This window comes from Pipistrellus hanaki (genome assembly GCF_964339955.1).
Source record: "Pipistrellus hanaki genome assembly, chromosome: 13".
Taxonomy (NCBI): Eukaryota; Metazoa; Chordata; class Mammalia; order Chiroptera; family Vespertilionidae; genus Pipistrellus; species Pipistrellus hanaki.
Window position 1 is genome coordinate 22,260,588 of NC_140515.1, and position 18,666 is coordinate 22,279,253.

An 18,666-nucleotide genomic window follows, 5' to 3' on the forward strand; every position below is an offset into this window, starting at 1 on the left:
ATGGGCATTTGAGGAGGATATCTAGTATTGTGCCTTGAATTTATACCCCCTCACCATTTTTTTTTAAAGAATTGAGGTGGGGTATTAAAGGAACAGATACATACAAAGGTTAATACGGCAGAAAATAGGGGCCATACAAAGGAGAAGGGGCTGAATATACCATGAAGTTTGTAGGATGTTTGAGATTAAGATCAAAGGCATCTCTGAACTTTCTGGCAGCCAGAGAAAAGTGGGAAACACAACAATAAATGGCTATTATCAGACAGGAGAAAGCTTGGTGTTTTTCACATTGATTTCATACATAGACATTAATATACATAGCAGGCAGTGTCCTTGACTATAATTTTATAATAAATGCACAAGGAGGGATTTTTCCAATGGTCACTTTTCAATAAATATTTACTAGATGAATTAGATAAATGAATAAATGGATGAATAAAAGATAACTCTCGGCTCAGGAGCATTCTCATCACAAAAACTCATAAATTTGTCAGTATGAGAGAACTAAATGCCCAGTGAAGATTACAGTTGTTGCTAAAATAATAAAATATATATATTTTTTTAAAAAAAAATAAACCTAAACTGTATGGAAGGTATTAATTATTTTAATCAAATGAAATATTACTAAAGTCTGGTTATCTCCTGAGAACAGCAATAATATAGGGAAACCATGAGTCTCTGAATGCTACTTAGTAGCTTTATAATTTTATAGAGTTTTTAGGATGAAGTGGTCTCCATTCTTCATGCTAGATATGCAATTTTTAGTTAAAATGATTTTCAAGCATTCCTGGAAGATATCTACTCCCCCGTAGACCATGGAAGTATGAAAGCTAGAACAGCCACGCGAGCATAATGTTGCCCTTGACACTGCCTCATTCTGCTGGTGGCGTTAGCGCATTCCATCCGAAACTGCAATTCCTCAGTCATTCTTATCTTAGGTGTCGAGAGAGGAAATTCTGCCACCCATCAGTAGTTTTATGATCTTCTAAACTCTAGTCTCAAGACTAAGGCTTAAGAACAAAGTATTTCTCCTTCCTCTCTACTTCCCAGATAAGAAAAACATCCTACAGGTTCCTTGTGAAGGATTTGCAGGAGAACCACAGCCCTAGAGGAGTTACTGGCCCGGGAAGGTATGTCCGAAAGATCAACTATGGGTTTCAGGGAGTTCACACCAAGACTATTTTTTTTTTTATCTTAGTGTTTTGTCCTTTTCTGTATTCTCTGCTTGTTCTATAATAAGCTTTATTACTGATTCACAAAAAGTTGTTTGGTTTGGCTTTACTAAGAAAGAAGCATGGTTGAGAGGATAGATTGAAAGTGAGAGGGTGCTTGTCTGCCCCCACAGAGGATGTGACACTCGGGGAGATTCCTTTACTCCCTCACCCCATTTACCAGGGATTACACATCCTGCCTTACAGATGTACTGGGAGGATTAAATGAGATGATGCAGAGCTCTGGGGCTCAAATTGGTCATGCACTGATCACTATATCTATATATCACTATATCACTATATCACTATATCACTATATCACTATATCACTATATCTATCTATCTATATCTATCTATCTATCTATCTATCTATATATATATATATATATATATATATATATAGAGAGAGAGAGAGAGAGAGAGAGAGAGAGAGAGAGAGAGAGAGAACGCGCACCAGGGGCCATCACTACCAGAACAACCAGACAGATGACTGAACAGGCTTCGTGGGGCAACCAAGCCAGCAGGCAGAAGCAATTAGGGGTGATCAGGCTGGTGGGGGGGGGGGGCGGGCTGCGGGCAGGCAGTTAGGGGCAATCAGGCAGGCAGGTGAGCAGTTAGGAGCCAGCCAGCTGTCCAGGATTGTGAGAGGGATGTCTAACTGCCAGTTTAAGCCCAATCCCAGGGGTTGGACCTAAACCAGCAGTCAGACATCCCCCAAGGGTTCCTGATTGGAAAGGGTGCAGGCTAGGCTGAAGGGACCCTTCCCTCCCCCTCCCCCCATGCATGAATTTTGTGCACCAGGCCTCTAGTATATATATAAAAGACTAAGTGATCATCCAACCATCCTACTGGTAGGTATGACGTGCATTGACCACCAGGGGCAGATGCTCAATGCAGGAGCTGCTGAGCTGCAATGACTTGACAGCCGTGGTTCTCGAGTGATGCACCCCAAAACCAGAGAGGAGGGAGCCCGATTCCTGGGTGCATCATCCAAGAACCGCCCTCTTGCAATCTGGACCCCTTGGAGGATGTTGGCAGGGACTGAGGGAGGTTGGCTCCAGGGTGTGTCCAGCCCATCTCGCCCAGTCCTGCCCCTCTGGCCACCTTCTAATTAATTTCCCTTCAATGTGCACGAATCCTTGCACTAGGGCACTAGTTGTTAATATAATATCCCAATGATATTTTAATTTTGCATGGTAGTTGAAACATTAGCACAAATGCAAAAAGAAGAAAAAGTTGCCTCTAATCCCACGTCCCCAACTAACCAAGCCATTGTCACTTGCCCACAGCCTTTTCTTGTTCTAATCTATGAAATCCATACATAGTTATAATCATATTGTTAATGCGACTTTGCATTCTGACTTCTTTCACCTAACATTATATGATAAGTATTTTCTGCTACATCTGAGTCATTAAATAGTGACTTTAAAAGCGATATGTATTCAGGGGCAATAAGATTCAGTGACTCCCCGTGACAGCATAAGCAGTCACCTTCATTATTTTCTAAATTGAAAATCCCTCAAGATGACCCCTGCTGGCCCTTGCAGTAACCAAATTCCGTGTAATGAAACCAGCGTCACAAGGAGTCGGGCAAATCAGGACACTTTGGGCAATGAGGGAGCATTAACCTTTTATAAGCTTGAAAGCTGATGGGTTTCACTTTCCTACAAGTGAAATACAGAATACGATCCAAGGATGCACTGCCTTTCTGAAAGCTAGTGCAGTCTGACCTCCAGAACCAACAGTATATGAAGCTTGCAGATCAAGGAAGGCCAGCCTGGCCTGCAGGCTTCTGCTCCCCACCCTACCCCCACACACCAAAGTCTGGGCAGGCAGAGGTGGGGGAAGGACAGAAGGACAGGCCTGGAAGTAGGGGAAGGACAGAAGGGCAGGTCTGCCAGAACAGGAAGTGAGAGGGCCCAGAACTTGCTTAGGAACAGAGATCACATGTAGGCGGGAAGAAGAGGTGGCACAGGAAGTGTGGGGAAAACACGCTGTCAAAATTGATTGGCCTAGAAAATGGAAAGCCTTGAATTCTGCTATGGGGTTTTGAAACCCTGGAAACCCTGAGAGCTCTTGTATAAGGAAGTGGGCCAGCCACGGCGATAAGTTGGAAAGAGACGCAACAAAGTGGTGAGGAGTGACAAAGGAGAAAGCAGCTCTAGGGTACAGAAGAGAAGGAACCATAGAGATGGTGGTTGATGGGCATGTAGTGCTGTGTCCGGGCTCTGTTCTGTACTTGATGTGTGCTCCATAATTTAATTGTATAGCAATCCTCTGATTTGTGTACTATTGATATTTTCTGTTTTCCAGATGAAAAGTAGAGGTTCAGAATTTTTAGGTGACTTGGGAAACGTGCCAATGTCACAAGTAGCCCCAGGGTGGGAATCCAAGCAGGCTGGCTCTGCAGCCTGAGGGCTCCCTCCACCCGAGGACCATATAGAAGCAGGGGACCTGGGATCGGAGGCCACATGAGAGGCCCACCAGGTGGATGGGGGAGACTTTCAGGCAGAGGTGACAACATGCATGCAAAAGCAGAGATGAGAAACGACGGGCTACTCACGGGGAAAGGCAGAGTTCCAAGGATGCAGATGGACAAGCCAGAGAAGGAAACTTGTACTTCAATTTTCTATGACTGGCAGCAGGAAGGGACCAGAGACAAAAACCAGCAAGTTCTGTGACCCTCCTCGTTCCCTGAGATAGTTGTCCCCAGGAACTTGAGTCATATGCTGTACTGTGGACAGTTGGTAAGGACTATTTTTGTTGAGGCTGCCCCCATTCTGGCTGGTCTAAATATGGTCACTCATCCATCTATCAAACATGTAATTTGTCGTGTGCCTTTCAGTGCAGTGCACTGACTGTGCAGAGATGAACAAAATTGTCCCAGTGCCTACAAAAACCCATACCCAAGGAGACTACCCATTCCCATACTTCCTTACTCTCCACACATAACTAGTTCCAACCACCTTATTCTTTCTTGGAAAAATCTCATCCTACGGAGCAGCAAGCTCACATAACCTGCTTCCTGCTGGAGAAGACCAAGTTTCACTTGCTTATCACTGATTAACAGCCAGTGTAAGTAATTCACCTTGATTACAGTGGCACAGGAAACACATGACCCACGCCGGTGTTTTCCTTGTTACACGCAGAATGCTTCAGCCTGAAGCATATCCAGGAGGCCAACCTCTCCTCCCTTTAAGTCCCTGAGCTATGGTCCACGGAAGAGGGTTCTCTCCATGGTGGACTCTAACAAGGCCAAGATACAAAGCTCAATGGTTCCAGAAGCTGGACCATCCATGGGAACACCTTGAAAACTGCTACTCTGAGCCGGCTTTGTTCAGTCTCCCCACTGCCCCATGCTGTGAACATCCACCTGTCCATTCTCTAAACCACTGCTCCAGTTTCCACCGGGCTCGAGACCCTTCAGGTGGCATCGTCAGAACTGGGGCGGGGGTTGGGGGGATTGAACTGGCACTGAGTGGAGCCTCTGTATGAGCAATAAATGGCCCAGATGCAGCTCAACACTCCGATGAGCAATTATCATGGAAATAATGGGGCATTTAGAAACGCAGCATGGCAGCAACAAAGACTTTTCTAGCACAGGTTTACAAAAGAACCTACATCTCTGCTCAAGAAAGACTGCTTCTTACATAAAATAAATCTCCCATCTGTCTAAAAATCACTTATATAAAGTGCCCCTTTTCCCCACCCCCCTACCTCCAAGGTCTTCATCTGTGGGCCGGGTCAGGCTTTTGGCCAGCACACCCCAGGCCAAGGGGTCATGGGTGCATAGCCACGTGTGGCCCAGAGCTAACTGCTAGGGAGAGAAGTCCCTTAGCAGATAGCTTGCTCTAAACATGCATAGTGCAATCCTTAAGTGGGGAGCTTGTTTTGTCACACCCATTAGCATATAGCTCCATCTGCACCCCATGCTGTGAGCAGTTTGGAAGCAGATAAAATCTGAAAATATTACATGTATATGTCTGTACATCCCCAGAGCATGTCCCTGAACAAAGTGGATGAGAAGCGACTTTCCTGAAAGGGCTCACATCTTCCCTCCCTCTATCTGCATACACACTCGTTTGTCCCTTTATTTATAAGATGATGGTGCTGAGTTGGACCTGCAGACTCCAGGATAAGCTGGTGGCCTGTTTGCGCGTATATCCCAGAGGCTCGGGAACAGGCCACACATACCAGCCAGCAGGGGCAAGTGAGCATGTGTGTCTCAGAGAGCAGCAGAGCTCTCCCAAATTTCCCCCCGTGTCACCCAGGGGTCTTCAAACTACGGCCCGCGGGCCACATGCAGCCCCCAGGGGAGTCTGATTCTGCCCGCCAGGTTTTTTGGGCAGTGAGCGCAGCCAAGGTGTTACAGTAGGAATTAGTAGTTCACATAGTCCGGCCCTCCAGCTCTCTGAGGGACCGTGATCTGGCCCCCACTTTAAAAAGTTTGAGGACCCCTGAATCTAGGCTGACCTCAGGCTCCCTCTGTCCTGCTCCTCTTCCACGCTCCTGTCTGGGAGAAGCCACAGTACAAGAGTGAAAGGTGAAGCCACCAGCAGCCGGGGCTTGCCATCAGGCAGAAAAGGATTTAGGCCCTGCATTTATTATATGAACAGCTAACTTGATCTCTGTAAACCTCGTCTTCCTCATCTGTACAACAGGGACAAAAATGCTTGCCTATCAGGTTTTTGTGGGGATTGAATGAAATAATACATGCAAAAAGTCCTTTCAAGGCAGGGCTAATTATTTACTACTGCTATATTGCAATGGATAAATATAGTTCCAGGCACATAGTAAACAGTCATTAAATACTCGTTGAATGTGTTAAATGCATAATTAATTATAGAACTATATCTTTAGTACCTGTGATGATTAATTTTGTATGTCAACTTGGCTAGGTCATGGTGCCGAGGTATTTGGTCAAACATTATGTGGAATGTTTCTTTGAGAGAGTTTCTGGATGAGATTAACATTTAAATCGGTGAACTCTGAGTAAAGCAGACTGCCCTCCATAATGTGGGTGGGCCTCATCCAAATGGCTGAAGACCTTAAGAGAACCAAGACTCCACTGAGCAGGATGGACTTCTGCCAACTGACTGCCTTTGAACTTGAACTGCAACTCTCTCCCGAGTCTCCAGCCAGCCAGCATCCCCGTCAGATTTTGGGCCCACGAAGCCTCTAAAATCAACTCCTTAAAATAAATATCTCTGTATAGATAGATATGGATATGAATATAAATATGAATATGGATATACCGACACATATATACATATATCTGTATATATGTATATCCATATACATATATACATATATAAAAATATATATATGTGTGTGTGTGTGTGTGTGTGTGTATATATATATATATATATATATAGAGAGAGAGAGAGAGAGAGAGAGAGAGAGGGACATCCTATTGATTCTATTTCTCTAAAGAACCTTGACTAATGCAATAGCTAATCTGCTAATGGAGAAACTAGCCACAGTAATGTGTATTTACCCTCCTTAGCCTGGAAAACTGGTTAATATCAGTTTCAAGTTCCATAGCACTTTTGTAAGTTTAAGTAGCCATTAATCACACCTATTCATCCCAGTTCTCCCATTTGATCCTCACACAAGCTTCATGGCTAGGAGTCATCAGCTCTATTTCAAAAGAAAGGGAAAATTGAGCTCAGAGAGGTCAGTTAATTTTCCCATGGTCACTCAGTGTAATATATTATTAAAATAACCCAGTTCTTCACCTCTTCCTGTTTTCTAAGCCCTTTGCTATGTAAATATGTATGTCCATTGACTCCAACTCTGGGTTCAGCCATTTGACTTTATTTAGCCAATGAGATGTTAGCAAATATGATGCACTGCCCAAGGCTTTAAAAGTACTTGTGTGAATGGGCCTATTCTCACTCTTGACCTGCCAAGCCAAGGAAGTATGCCCAGACCAGCCTGCTGGAGCCGTGATCGGCAAACTGTGGCTCGCAAGCCACATGCGGCTCTTTGGCCCCTTGAGTGTGGCTCTGCCACAAAATACCATGGCCTGGGCAAGTCTATTTTGAAGAAGTGGCGTTAGAAGAAGTTTAAGCTTAAAAAATTTGGCTCTCAAAAGAAATTTCAATCATTGTACTGTTGATATTTGGCTCTGTTGACTGATGAGTTTGCCAACCACTGGGCTAGAGGATAGGAGCTATGTGGCACAGGGTCAAGACACCCCATTACCCCAGCCTAGACCATCCTGGATGAGTGGTCAGCTAGTGTTGAATAAGCTTGTTTAAGATCAACAGAGCTGCTCAGCTGACCACCCTGAAGCATGAGCAATCAATGCTTTGTATGCCATGGAGCTTTTGGTGGGTTTTGTTCCACGGCATGACCTTCACAATAGATAACTGATACACAGATCTAATAGTTAAAAAATTTGACCAAAGGTTGTCTGAGTCCACAGTCTGCGTTCTCCCCAGGATACTAGACAATGTTGAATGTCACCTGAAAGCAGGCCTTCCAGGTGAGACAAAACATCTAAGACGTTGAGAAGAGGTTCCTTTGCCGTTCAGCCATGAGAAAGCAGCATGCTGCCAGGCATCGGACTTCCCAACAGGCAGGTGCCAGGCACAGCCGAGGAAAGCAGGGGCAACAGCACAAAAATAAGCAACTTTTTTTAAGAACTTGGTATTTCAAAAAATAGGCACTGAAGTAGTCATCATAACTTTTTCAGAATTCCTTATGCCTTTTTATGGTTTAGATTTTTTTTTTTTTCCGTGAGAATTCCATCTTGCGAGGTAGGTAAGTCCCCAGAATCTGTTGCAGGTTGAGTCTCTAAAGAGTCCCTAAAGGGTCAGTGTGCCGCTGCTCCATAGGGGTTTTGGAGGGCTGGGGGGGGAGGTGGGGGGGCGCGCAGGCGGGCGGGGGGAGTGGGGGAGAGATGAAACAAGGACTGCATGTAGCCTGAGTAGCACTGCAGGACATGCAAGAAGTAGCATATGAAGTAGCTTGGGGGGCGGAGGGTGGGGGACACCCCAGTAAGGGAGCTGGGTTCTGCAATCTGTTTCTAACTGCTTGTGCCTATGAATCATCTACAGCCACACTCCCTCACAGCCCCCATGTTACATAAATAATGTACAAAATGAGCAAAATCCAGCCATCACCACGAATGAGCTTGACCTTGGGTTGTCATGGAGGAGCCAGGAGAAAGGGCCGCTTGAGAGCCCGTGGGCTCTCCGTTAGGGTGAGTTTTGTTCGGCTTTTCGAAGTCACAAATAGATTTTAAAAAGTCAGTCACCTTCAAGGCCCAAGCCCTTAGGAAACTGTCTTTCAATGTCAATTTCTCACCTGGTAAAATCTCTGAAGAGGAAAATAAAAGTAGGCTTGCATCCCAAGGAGAGCAAAGAGCACAGAGCAATCCCAGAGGGCTTGAAATGCTGGTGAAATCCAACCTGGGGGCATGAGGGTGTGGGAAAGGAATGGCCACTCATTAAATGAGCAAAACGGTAAGTGCTGGACCCGTGTGTGAAACGTAGGGACATAAATCTGTATGTGTTTCCTCTTTGACTATCCAAAGGTTATGCAAAAATGTTATTGTCCGGTAGGGCTGAACAATGACCTCCAAAAAGTTGCCCAGACTCTAATTTGCTTCCAGGGAAAACCAACTGAGGAAGTGAGCAAGAGAAAACACCAATGCCAAGGTCATTGAGCAGGGAAGAAAAGAGGGGGGGAGGGGGAAGGGGGAGAAATTTTTATTCAGCACTTACTCTGTACCAAGCATTATCTAATTCAATCTTCCCAACAACCCTATGAAGTCATTATTACTATTCCCATTACAGGAATAAGAGAGCTTAGGTAATTTAGGCAAGACCACAAGCCTATACACGTCAGAACTGGGTCTAGAGGCCAGAGTCTCTGTCTTATAAATCCCATGGGCTGAATTATGGGCCTCTACTGACTTTACCAAACATCTCAATTACCTTGGCATGTATTTAAATGTTTCTCACTTGGAGAAATGCATCTCGAGCTGCAAAGCACTTTATTCTATATCAACATGCAAACTGGTTTACTCTCAAGACACATTTACTTTTTAAATAAACTTCGTTTAACAGAGTCTTCCTCAGTATGCCTTAAATAAATACCATACAAATTTATTTGCTAGAGAGGCCTCCTTCTTTGTCTTGAGAATGCTGTTGACTTAGATAGTCCTTCATTCAGCATTCATTCATTCACTTGAGAAATATTTACTGGGCACCTACTGAGTACAAGGCACCCTGCTGCTTCTAGGACTTGCCCTGAAGGGGCTCAGAATGTGTCTGGGTTTGTTCAAGAGGAAGCCCCAGAACTGACAGTCTGTCAGTGAGATGTTGGGTGTCAAAAACAAATTCACAGCACAAGAGGAGATTCTGGGAAAGATTTTCAGACTTCTGACCAAGTCATCAATATTCAAAAAACAACAAAAACAGCAAAAAGCATTGTCTCCAAAACCGGTTTGTCTCAGTGGATAGAGCGAAGGCCTGCAGACTGAAAGGTCCAGGTTTGATTCCGGTCAAGGGCATGTACCTTGGTTGCGGGCACATCCCCAGTAGGAGGTGTGTAAGAGGCAGCTGATTGATGTTTCTCTCTCATCGATGTTTCTAACTCTCTATCCCTCTCTCTTTCTCTCTGTAAAAAAATTAATAAAAAATATATTTTTAAAAAAAGCATTGTGCTCACAATTCACTGCTTCCTCATTTGATTCCACCAGTAGAGCACAGTCTTAAAATAAAACCAAAAGGGTCAAACATTTCAGCTTTCAAAAGCTGGACCAAAGCCAGGACACTGGGCTTCTGCTGTAGAATAACCAAGACCCTTTCTGTAAACCTATAAATAAATTTCAGCAGATGCCTAGACTCAAAGAATCCAAGTGGAAAACCAACCCTCTGGTCCTCAGAATCGTGCAAGCTGCCTCCTTTCTTGACCCCTTGCCAGCTTTAGAAAACTGTGCTTTGAGAGGCTATTAGTGCAGAAAACCCTGCACTAATCTGACAAAAAAATCACACACACAAAAAAAAAACAAAAACTTGGTATGATGTTGCTTTATTTACTAAACAAAAGACATAATAATGAGCCACCTACTCCTTTTGCTCCAAAGTGACTTTTTAAAAAACCAGGTGTCTATATTTGTATATAAGAATTTCTGGTACCAAGAATTAACCAATTAGATGCAACCTTGTTATGTGACATGACCAATAAGATACAGCTCTATTACTGTGTTTCCCCGAAAATAAAACATCCTCTGAAAATAAGACCTACTTACAGGTTTCCTTCTGAGTGAAATATAAGGCATCCTCCTGAAAATAAGGCCCCCCTAGGCTCTGTCTCAGAATGAAAATTAATTTACCATAAACTGGTCGCTAGGGCCGCCCCGACTGGCATCTAGCAACCAGTGACAACTGTCTCAGAATGAAAATTAATTTACCATAAACTGGTTGCTAGGGCCGCCCCGACTGGCATCTAGCAACCAGTGACATTATGTGGAGTCCTGACATCACTGCTGTGTGGAGGCAGAGCAGAGGTCTGAGTGAGTGGTGAACACGCTGGGGTGGGAGAGAGGAGACTTTCGCAGATGCGTGTAGAACAGGAGGATTAGAGCGGATGGGATGTGGCAAAGGTGGTGAGTGACGCTACCTGATGCTCGCGGCTGCCCTCATGATGACTGAAGGTTCTCAGTCAGTAGCAGACCCTGCTCCAGCCCAGATCCAGGCCCCAGCAAGCCCAGTGACAGTCCCCAGGCAGGCCCCAGGGGGTAAATGTCTGATAAAGGGGTAGGGGGGGATGTCTGGTGAAGGTGATCAGTGGCACAAGGGTGGGGGGAGGGGGATCACTTAAAATGACACAGGAGGATCAGAGGGGGCAATCAAAATGACACAGGAGGATCAAAGGGGTTAATAAAATGGTAATCCCCCCTCTGATTCTCCTGTGCCATTTTGATTCCCCCCTCTGATCCCCCCTGTGTCATTTTAAGTGATCCCCCTCCCCCTACCTTGATACTCCAATTCCTTTTTTTTACCGGTAGAAATGAGCGCAAAAAGAAAAAGCTACTCCATGGAGTACAGAAAGGAATCATGGAAGACTCTTGGGGCCAAAATCTTACTGCTTTCTGCAAAGAGAAAATGTTGAGTATCCGATTGGTCTGAAAATGGCGAGCAGAGTATGGTAACCACATTGAACAAGTGGACAAGGGAAATGACAGGAGAACAAAGGCTTTGGTTGTGAATAGGGCTCAGATTCAAGAATTTGCCCTTGCAATGGCACCACAGTTTGACATAGCCCCCAAAGACTTCAAAGCATCACAACACTGGCTGGATAATTTCCTTCAGTGAAGTGAACTGTCTTTAAGAAGATCTACAACATTGTTTAGATTGGAAGATGCTTAAGTTATTAAGCGAGCACTTGCATTCAAGTCCTTTATTGATGATGCTGACTTCTCTAAATACAATCTTTCCAACATGATTGCTATGGATGAAACCGCAGTGTTTATGGGCCAATCATCTCAAACAACAATTGAACAGTGGGGTGCCTCCTTAGTGTACATTCCCTCCACTGCTTACGAAAGTGCATGTGTTTCCTGTATTTTGGCAATTCGTCTGGATGGCACTAAAATCCCACCTTTAATCATTTCTAAGGGCAAGAAGGAAAAGATTGAACGTGTTTTGGGTGTTTTTATTCTTGAAAGTGAAAAAGCCTGGGCTATACAAGCAGTTATAAAGAAGTGGGTCGATTTAATGCTGCCACTTGTTATGTGAGGGAGCCAAAGAGGTCTGCTAGTCTGGGATGCAGCCAGCACTAACTGCGATAAAGACATGAAGACATTTCTTCACGAAAGAAAAATAGATCAGATAATGATTCCCGCAGGAATGACGGCCTATCTCCAGACTCTTGATATTGCAATGAACAAGCCATTCAAAGACAATTTGCGCATGGAAATTAATGACTACATTGAAAATAGAATGGAGAGAAATCAGCGTGGAAACTTTGTCAAACCTAAACTGCAAGAAGTTGTGACTTGGGTGAAGAACTCATGGGAGAAAATCACTGACAGTTGCATTGCAAATGCATTGCAAACAGGCTACCTTGACAAGAAGTACTCATTTAAAGTCAGTACTATTGCTAAACATGAGAGATTTGGTCCACTGATTATGAAAGAAATGGAGTCACAAGAAATTCACCAGGAAATTCAAGAATTGGATTGTTATGATGATGTTCCAGAAGATGATGACATGATTGTCATTGAATAAATGAGTAAATTCTTGATACTGTAGGATTCAGTTTGTCTGGTTTGTGTTGACAACTACCGTACTACTGTACCGTATACAGGTAATAAATTTCCTTTATTTTCATTTAACAATAAATGTGTACAATATTCTTCTTCATGGAAAAATAAGACATCCCCTGAAAATAAGACCTAGCGCATCTTTGGGAGCAAAAATTAATATAAGACACTGTCTTATTTTCTGGGAAACAGGGTATATGACCTATATATTTATGGTTCAAGACAGAGCATTCACATCTGATGGCTATTGTTGTGCTGGCTGTTGTCATTTTTTAATTTGATAATCTAAAAAAAAAAAAGAGGTCAGTGCTCCTAACCAAATTGTAAGGTATTGCATGTTTTAAAAATTCTTGGCAGCACATGGTTGAAAACTACTGACTTAGAATGAGGAAAGAAATTGCCACAAATTACAAATGTAAAAGTATTACAAATATCATAAAATTGGAAAAATCACAGGAATTTTTGTCATCTCTCTGATATAACTCTACCATATTTTTTTCTTGCATTTTTGGCTACATATTCTATATAAAGAGAACGAAAGATAATTTATCTTTCCTGTATTGTGGCTGATCAAAACTTGCTTTTATTATTGACTAGGGGCCCAGTGCACGAATTCCTGCACCGTGAAAGGAACTGTGGGCTAAGAGGCTGTGGTGGGCACAAGGCTGGTCTCAGCCCATCCTCAGAGCTACCGCCTGGCCCCTCCCATCACAGCCTCCAGTCCCCTGTCTGCCAGCAGCCCCACTCCTACCACCACTCCCATGCACTAACAGCTCCAGCCCCACTCGCACCCGCTGACAGTGCAGAGCAATTGGGCCCAGCGCCAGCAGCGCATGCAAGTGGGGTGGGCACTGTCAGCTGGTGCAAGCGGTGGCTGCTACGCCAATCACCTCTCAGGATCAGGGGGAGGTGAAGAAGCCCTCAGGGGCAATTGGGGTGGCAGCCACTGCTTGCACCTGCTGATGGTGCCGAGTGATCTGGGCCTGCACCAGACGCTGGCAGCGAATGCGAGCAATGGCTCCAGCACCGGCAGCAGTGTGAGCGTCTAGCAGGACCGTGGTACGTGGGAGCAAAAATTTTCAGTAACCACCAGAGGCTTGCCCTGATGTCAGCAACCGGCACCCCACCTTGGCCTGGTGCCCCATTTGCCTGATCCACCATCCCACCATGGCTGATGTCCACCATGTTCCGTGCTCTGCTGCCTGCTGCCAACACCCACCATGTTCTGAGTGCGCCTCCTAGTGGTCAGAGCACGTCATAGCAATCAGTTGTTCGGTTATTCCGCTGTTTGGTCTATTTGCATATTAGGGTTTTATATACAATGAGTGTCCAGATTATTATGATCTCTGAACACATAATAATATGACCACTCAGTGTATATACAGTGTGTGTGTGTGTTAGAGGCCTGGTGCATGAATTCGTGAATGGGTAGGGTCCAGCCAGCCTGACCATGGGGAAGGGACATGGGCGGTTGGCCGGCCTGCCTGCTGGTCCATCTACTGGTCGAGGGGACAATTATACACTGAGTGGCCAGATTATTATGCATTCAGAGATCATATACACTGAGATCACAATAATCTGGCCACTCAGTGTATATAGATAGTTAGGGAAATATCTTCCAGCTTCACAACTCATTACAGATGCTACAAGGTAAGTCCTTAAGATTGTCAAATTTGGATAAAAGCTTAATCAAGTTTCTTTCATATTGGAGCCATAAGATTTTAAAGTATTTTAACTTTTCTTGTCAATGACTAATCTTTAATCAACATCACTGAGTTAACAACACTCACAAACCTGTTTGCCTGACTATAGTGACTTAGGAATTTCATGTGATCTTTGATCTGTGTCACATAAGCAAATAGCTTAAATCTTTTCCCAATATGCTCATATTCACTCCTCTTCATTAATTGCATTATCAAAACATGTGCTGTTCATTATTTCTAGTCAATATTTCTTTCTAAATGAGTGAAATAAAAATTACTCTTCCTGCTAATTAATAAGTTTAAATGACCTGAAAATTTTTGTTATAATTTGCTTCTTGGTGTCTATTGACTTTATTGTTCATCTTTGTCACTTCTATTTCACATTTCTATCTTTCTAAGAATTTTCTTTCGGTTCTTTAATTAAGTTTAAAGATGACCAAACCAAAAAAGGACAATTTACCTTTGTTCAAATCAGAAGACTGTAACTTCTCACTTATTCTATTGACACATTTCAAAATGAATTTTCAAACTGCAGTTAAAATGGAACTGTTTTTATTAATTTGAGAGAGAGAGAGAGAGAGAGAGAGAGAGAGAGAGAGAGAGAGAGAGAGAGAGAGGAACATTGATCAGTTGCTTCCCACCTGGGCCCCAAAGGAGGAGCAAACCCACAACCTAGATATGTGCCCTGACTGGGAATTGGACCTACAACCTTTTGATGTATGGGATGATGGTCCAACCAACTGAACCACCTGGCCAGGGCAAAATGGCATATTCTTTACTGAGCTTACCCTTGGCAGAGGAGGGAAGTTGGGGGCAACCAGGCCTTCAGGGAAGGGCAGTTAGGAGGGACCCAGGCTGCAGGGGAGAGCATTTGGGGGGGCGGGAACCAGGCCTGCAGGGGAGGGCAGTTAGGGGCAAACAGGCTGGCAGGGGAGCTGTTAGGCACCAATCAGGCTGACAGGGGAGTGGTTAGGGGGTGATCAGGCTGGCAGGCAGAAGCTGTTATGGGAAATCAGGAAGGCAGGCAAGCAAGCAGTTGGGAGCCTGCAGTCCTGGATTTTGAGAGGGATATCTGACTGCCCATTTAGGCTCGATCCTATGGGCAGTCAGACATCCCTCGAGAGGTCCCAGATTGAAAACGGTGCAGGCACTAGGCCTCTAGTTAAAGATATAAATGGAGTATGTATTCTTTATCTCAGAGTCACCAAGATATACATTCCATGTGAATATTTCTCATTATAAAATTACTTTATAATTCCACTTTAAAAATCATATTCTTAAAATAAGAACTCCACCTACTCATGCCACTAAGGAATTCACTGTTGATAAAGCACAGAGAGTATGTGTCTACTCTGAATAAATTCACAATTCAGCAAAGGAGTAAAGACATGAGCACAACAAATACCTATAACATCATGCCGACCGACAGTGAAAAATAGCCAAAGAGTGGACCTGACACAGAGCTATGGGGGCTCAGAAGAAATACATTTCCAAAGAAGGAAGGCCGGGGCATGGAAAGCAATATCCATCATCTCAATCAGAACTGTATTTAAAAAAAAAAAAAAACTAATACAGTTCAGAGAACTTAAAAATATCTTGAAAAAATAGAAATGAAAAAGGAAAGATGACAAAGCACCCTCCTTTCTTCCCCTTCTGCGGGTGATGTTTACACAAAATCGATACTGTATTTATTCCGTGTAATTGTACTTCACTAATCAGAGATCCTGTCCTATCATCCTCTCGATTATCTTGTTTTCCTGCCTCATTTGCTTTCTGCTTCCAAACTCTGGCAATATTATCCCACAACATTACAGCAAAGTAAATTTTAACTGAATTTGCAATTTGAAATCATTGATTTTTTTCTAAGTTTAAACAAACAGAAGCTACTGCTTCTGTTTCATAAGGAAAACCTGAGAGTATTGGGTGGTTTCATGGAATCCCAGTCTGGAAGGAGTAATGCTGGAGTTAAGAATGTGAATTTTTTTTTTTTAATGAATGTGGAAAATGAGCCATAAGCAAAGGGGTATGAAATAGAGAATCCTCCAATAGCAAAGGAATTAGAGATGAGCCTCTTTTACTCTTTCATGAGGCACTTTGCAAAACTATTCATATGTCCTGTTACTATGCTTGGCAGTAGTCTGTTGTTAGTGCATTGAATGGGGAGGCTGTGTGAAGATTAGAGAGCAAAAGTATGAGAAGCCTAATACTCGAATAGAGAGAGGGCTCACTACCTCGGCAGGGATGGCTTTGGCATCAAGATCTACAATGGTGAGATCTGGATCTGTGCGAGCCCAGGACACCAAGCATCCTGCAATCCAGCTTCAACACGTTCCCATTACCGGGGCGTGGCCATGCAGCTAGCCCAGCCCTGGTGCTAGGGGTGGCCCTGTGCCTGGGGAGCGGCCAGCCCCTGCTGCAGGCCCCTGGACATTCCCTCTCGGTGCTGTAGAATGTACCTTCAGCACACAGTAGGGGCCCACTTTGGCATGCACCTGCCACTAGAGGCCCTGGGCGTCACAGCCAACCATGGCCAGAGTTCCCATGGCCAGAACATCACCATCTTCTACAGGAACCAGCTCGACCTCTATCCCTACCTTGGGCCCAGAGGCAGAGCTCACAACGGGGTGTCCCTCAGGCTGTTCCTTGGGCGCCACCTGGCCTGGGCTGCCTACCAGACTGGGAGCTGGCAGTGCTGGACTGGGAAGAGTAGTGTCCACTTTGGGCTAGGAACTGGGGCTACTTCCTCCCCTCTCCCCTCCCCCAGGCCTATCAGGCATCCTCTAGGCTTGAGGAGAACCAGTATTCCTGACCTAGGCTCCCAGGAGCAGCTCCACAGGTCTGTACTGGATTGAACAGCAGCCCGTGCACTGATGGAGGGCACGCTGTGGCTGGGCCAGACACTGCAGCCCCGTGGACTCTGGGGCTTCTATTGCTTCCTGGCCTGTGGCAATGGCTGGCACAGAGTGGCTTCCAATTACACGGGCCACTGCCACCCAGCCACCTTTGCCCACAAAACTCAACTGCTTTGGCTCTCTGGGCCACCTCCGGAGCCCTGTTGCCCAGCATCCACCTCCCACCCAGGCTGCCGCCTGCTCACCACCAGGCCTTTGTCCAATGCCACCTGGAGGAGGCCCTCCGTGTGGCAGGTGCTGGGCACCCACATCCCTGCCTGTCCTGGTCCATGCCTGCCTCACACACCAGAGCTCAGGGAGGTTCCTGTTCCAGGAGAAGTGCTGGCATCTTCACGACTCCCTGCTGGACACGCTGGACCCCTATGTGATCAGTGTGACCAGGGTGGCCACAGCCTGTAGTCAGCACAGTGCCACCGCTACGGGTGCTGGGCCCGGCGAGTCCTAGGACCGCTGGTAGCCTTTCTGCACCTGCAGCCAGGTGGCAGCCTTGGAGCTTGGGAGGCCTTCAGCTGCCCCTGCCACTGGGGCTGGGCAGACCCCACCTGCTGGGAGCTTAGACCTGAACTTGGGCCTAAAAACAGTACAAAGCCAAGAGTCACCTGCTGTGAGCCTCTTGTCCCCACTGCCATTTCTCTGTCCTGGAGGATTCTGTTGTATTTAGCTTAGCCAGTCCTCCCAGTCACACACCCTACTTTTCATAAGTTCCCTGGGGAGTGCAAGTGGCCAGAAAAAGACATTCACACCATTTCAAAGCCAGAGGCCCTGTGATATTAGCTAATCCCTCCTAACAAGGAAGCAGCCCCAAAGAGTCAGGGTTCCCCAGGGTCAGGGTTGCCAGCCCAGGGCTCTGTGCCTACATACCACTGATCTGTGGAGACATGGCAGGAGACCTGTCCAAGGGCAGGAGGGTGCCCAAGATCTTGGCCAAGGTCTGTATGTGCTAAACTGTTATCTGTCCTTTGCTTTCATCAGAAAGCCACTTTTTCTTACACACACACACACACACACACACACACACACACAGAGAAAATCCACAATGATGAAGAAGCACCAGCGCAGATGTGAGAAATTGAGTCAGTATGATGGGAAAGAACAGTTAGGAGAACCGTCAACAGTAACAGCAAAGGGCCAGTGCAGAAGGAAGGGAAGGAGCAGAGAAAAAGAGGGGGCAGCCGTGAAAGGGGCAGGCAACTTCAAGGACAGTTTGAGGAGAATCCCAGAGCCCCATCACCACTGCCCATGTCCCTCTCACTCCTCGGTAGCTCTTGTTCTGGCGGAAGGAAGAGAATGCAGACAGCCTGAGCTTCCCTGGCCCCTGTCCGCACAGAGTCCTGTCTAGGTTCTTCTGAGAGATCCTGAGGTGTCTTGCCTGAGTCACAAACAGCCCTTCAGTTCTATCTGAGCCCCTAGTTGATGTCAACTCTCCACAAAACCAAGAAAGGGCCAGACTCATTCCCACCACTGCTGCTGGCTGCCCTCCACGGGAACACTGTTGTCCATGCCAGGGTGCTCGCTGAAGAGAGCCCAGAGCGATTCCCTCTGGGTGCCAACACAGAGCC

The 18,666-nt window shown here is 45.4% G+C and overlaps 1 pseudogene across 1 annotated transcript; it reads left to right on the top strand.

The window, feature by feature from the left end:
* Window positions 1-815: 815 nt before the first annotated feature.
* On the top strand, window positions 816-17,773 carry LOC311632138 (hyaluronidase-3-like; annotated as a pseudogene). Its single transcript has 3 exons — window positions 816-821; window positions 1,051-1,130; window positions 16,491-17,773. The product of its transcript is annotated as a hyaluronidase-3-like (transcript).
* Window positions 17,774-18,666: the final 893 nt, after the last annotated feature.